The 3,422-nt window shown below is 58.1% G+C and overlaps 2 non-coding genes across 2 annotated transcripts; both read right to left on the reverse strand.

Annotated features, from left to right (window-relative positions):
• Positions 1–125: 125 nt before the first annotated feature.
• Positions 126–280, reverse strand: LOC126447947 (5.8S ribosomal RNA). The gene has a single exon (XR_007583956.1). It is a non-coding gene; the product is annotated as a 5.8S ribosomal RNA (ribosomal RNA).
• A 352-nt stretch (positions 281–632) lies between these two features.
• On the reverse strand, positions 633–2,542 carry LOC126447941 (small subunit ribosomal RNA). The gene has a single exon (XR_007583953.1). It is a non-coding gene; the product is annotated as a small subunit ribosomal RNA (ribosomal RNA).
• Between the last annotated feature and the right edge of the window lie 880 nt (positions 2,543–3,422).

Below are 3,422 nucleotides of genomic sequence, written 5' to 3' on the forward strand. Positions count from 1 at the left end.
TGCGAACCGCCAGGCGACGGGCGCGCATCGCACGTTTAAGGAGGCGCGGCCGGCCCCACAGGCGGCCGCGACGCTCCCAGGTCTGCGAAGCGGGGGCAAACGCCGCGCGCTTCAGTATACGTAGCCGACCCTCAGCCAGACGTGGCCCGGGAACGGAATCCATGGACCGCAATGTGCGTTCGAAACGTCGATGTTCATGTGTCCTGCAGTTCACATGTCGACGCGCAATTTGCTGCGTTCTTCATCGACCCACGAGCCGAGTGATCCACCGTCCTGGGTGATCTTTTTCTTAGTTTCCACTGTCTCTTTCAAGACAGTTGCATAGGCGGGACGTAGGCGTGTGGCGGCCCCTGTTCAAGCGTTCTGTGTCCAACGGCCTCACGGCCGATGGGCGTCGTACGGCTCCACACCGGAGCGGACAGGCAGTCGGGCGAAAGTCATTCAAAACCGGCGCCAGGCGCCAGGTGCCGCAGGCCAGCCGCTCCAGCGCTTCAGCGCTCGTACCACACAACATTGGCGTTAGTTTTGAGAAGCACGCGTGGTTCCGCACGCGGCGCACGGCTACTGCGAGCCGTACAGGTAGCGTGTTGCGCGACACGACACGCACATCGAAAGACATGCAGTCTAGTCGGTAATGATCCTTCCGCAGGTTCACCTACGGAAACCTTGTTACGACTTTTACTTCCTCTAAATGATCAAGTTTGGTCATCTTTCCGGTAGCATCGGCAACGACAGAGTCAATGCCGCGTACCAGTCCGAAGACCTCACTAAATCATTCAATCGGTAGTAGCGACGGGCGGTGTGTACAAAGGGCAGGGACGTAATCAACGCGAGCTTATGACTCGCGCTTACTGGGAATTCCTCGTTCATGGGGAACAATTGCAAGCCCCAATCCCTAGCACGAAGGAGGTTCAGCGGGTTACCCCGACCTTTCGGCCTAGGAAGACACGCTGATTCCTTCAGTGTAGCGCGCGTGCGGCCCAGAACATCTAAGGGCATCACAGACCTGTTATTGCTCAATCTCGTGCGGCTAGAAGCCGCCTGTCCCTCTAAGAAGAAAAGTAATCGCTGACAGCACGAAGGATGTCACGCGACTAGTTAGCAGGCTAGAGTCTCGTTCGTTATCGGAATTAACCAGACAAATCGCTCCACCAACTAAGAACGGCCATGCACCACCACCCACCGAATCAAGAAAGAGCTATCAATCTGTCAATCCTTCCGGTGTCCGGGCCTGGTGAGGTTTCCCGTGTTGAGTCAAATTAAGCCGCAGGCTCCACTCCTGGTGGTGCCCTTCCGTCAATTCCTTTAAGTTTCAGCTTTGCAACCATACTTCCCCCGGAACCCAAAAGCTTTGGTTTCCCGGAGGCTGCCCGCCGAGTCATCGGAGGAACTGCGGCGGATCGCTGGCTGGCATCGTTTATGGTTAGAACTAGGGCGGTATCTGATCGCCTTCGAACCTCTAACTTTCGTTCTTGATTAATGAAAACATACTTGGCAAATGCTTTCGCTTCTGTTCGTCTTGCGACGATCCAAGAATTTCACCTCTAACGTCGCAATACGAATGCCCCCGCCTGTCCCTATTAATCATTACCTCGGGTTCCGAAAACCAACAAAATAGAACCGAGGTCCTATTCCATTATTCCATGCACACAGTATTCAGGCGGGCTTGCCTGCTTTAAGCACTCTAATTTGTTCAAAGTAAACGTGCCGGCCCACCGAGACACTCACTCAAGAGCACCCTGGTAGGATTGCAACGGGGTCCGCCTCGGGACGCACGAGCACGCACGAGGCGCGTCGCACGCCTTCAGCTCGCCCCACCGGCAGGACGTCCCACGATACATGCCAGTTAAACACCGACGGGCGGTGAACCAACAGCGTGGGACACAAATCCAACTACGAGCTTTTTAACCGCAACAACTTTAATATACGCTATTGGAGCTGGAATTACCGCGGCTGCTGGCACCAGACTTGCCCTCCAATAGATACTCGTTAAAGGATTTAAAGTGTACTCATTCCGATTACGGGGCCTCGGATGAGTCCCGTATCGTTATTTTTCGTCACTACCTCCCCGTGCCGGGAGTGGGTAATTTGCGCGCCTGCTGCCTTCCTTGGATGTGGTAGCCGTTTCTCAGGCTCCCTCTCCGGAATCGAACCCTGATTCCCCGTTACCCGTTACAACCATGGTAGGCGCAGAACCTACCATCGACAGTTGATAAGGCAGACATTTGAAAGATGCGTCGCCGGTACGAGGACCGTGCGATCAGCCCAAAGTTATTCAGAGTCACCAAGGCAAACGGACCGGACGAGCCGACCGATTGGTTTTGATCTAATAAAAGCGTCCCTTCCATCTCTGGTCGGGACTCTGTTTGCATGTATTAGCTCTAGAATTACCACAGTTATCCAAGTAACGTGGGTACGATCTAAGGAACCATAACTGATTTAATGAGCCATTCGCGGTTTCACCTTAATGCGGCTTGTACTGAGACATGCATGGCTTAATCTTTGAGACAAGCATATGACTACTGGCAGGATCAACCAGGGAGCTGCGTCAACTAGAGCTGAGCAGCCGGCCGCCCGGGAGTGTGTCCCGGGGGCCCGCGCGAACACGCAAGCGTCCGCTCAATTATTCTGCAAACAGGAGGAGGCTGAGCTCCCCTGCACCATACACCTCGAAACCCTCTCAGGTCCCGGCGGCGCGCAGCGCCGTCCTAAGTACTTGGTCGGGTTCGAGAGAGGCGCAATCGCCCGGGGTTTGGCGAGTAGACGCTTTAGGTGCGACCACCCGTGCTCCCAACTGAGCTTGCCGCTGCCGACAGAGGCCCGGGAGCGTGCTGTCGTGGCATTGCCGGCGGGAGACAACACGCGCCACCTACGGTGACCGGCAGCTCCAACGCCAGCGCCACAGAAGGACAAAAGCCCCACTTGGGTGCCGAAGCGAACTCTCCCAGCACAGCGCACGCGCCAACACGTCCGCACAGCTGCGATACAAACCACCTGCGAGAACCGCAGAGGCGACCGAGCAGCAGACGGCGTCGCGGCGCCGAGCGCCGGGCGGCGGCGCATCCTCAGCGCACACAGTCCTCAATCGGACCAGCACACTGCAGATGTCCACCGCGCTTCGCACCGGGCCCGCGAGGACCTACTTTGGCCGCACGGCGCCGCGTGCAGGGTGCGCCGGCGCGCAGCTGCGCCGCCTGCCGCCTCCGTCGGCCGGCGCGCCTGCCACTGGCCGCCCCCACCAGCCGGCTGTAGCGCGTGCGCCCACGCACCGCGCGGCCAGCACGCCGGGAGGCCCCCCCTCACCGGCCGGGGACGGTCCCACCCAGCCACCGCCGCGTATCGCTTCACACCCAGATGCCATTCACGTTCGTGGGCATGGTGGGTATCGCTGGAACAACCGGTTGGTAGCTCAACCGATCGTC

This window comes from Schistocerca serialis, unplaced genomic scaffold (genome assembly GCF_023864345.2).
Source record: "Schistocerca serialis cubense isolate TAMUIC-IGC-003099 unplaced genomic scaffold, iqSchSeri2.2 HiC_scaffold_550, whole genome shotgun sequence".
NCBI classification, from domain to species: Eukaryota; Metazoa; Arthropoda; class Insecta; order Orthoptera; family Acrididae; genus Schistocerca; species Schistocerca serialis.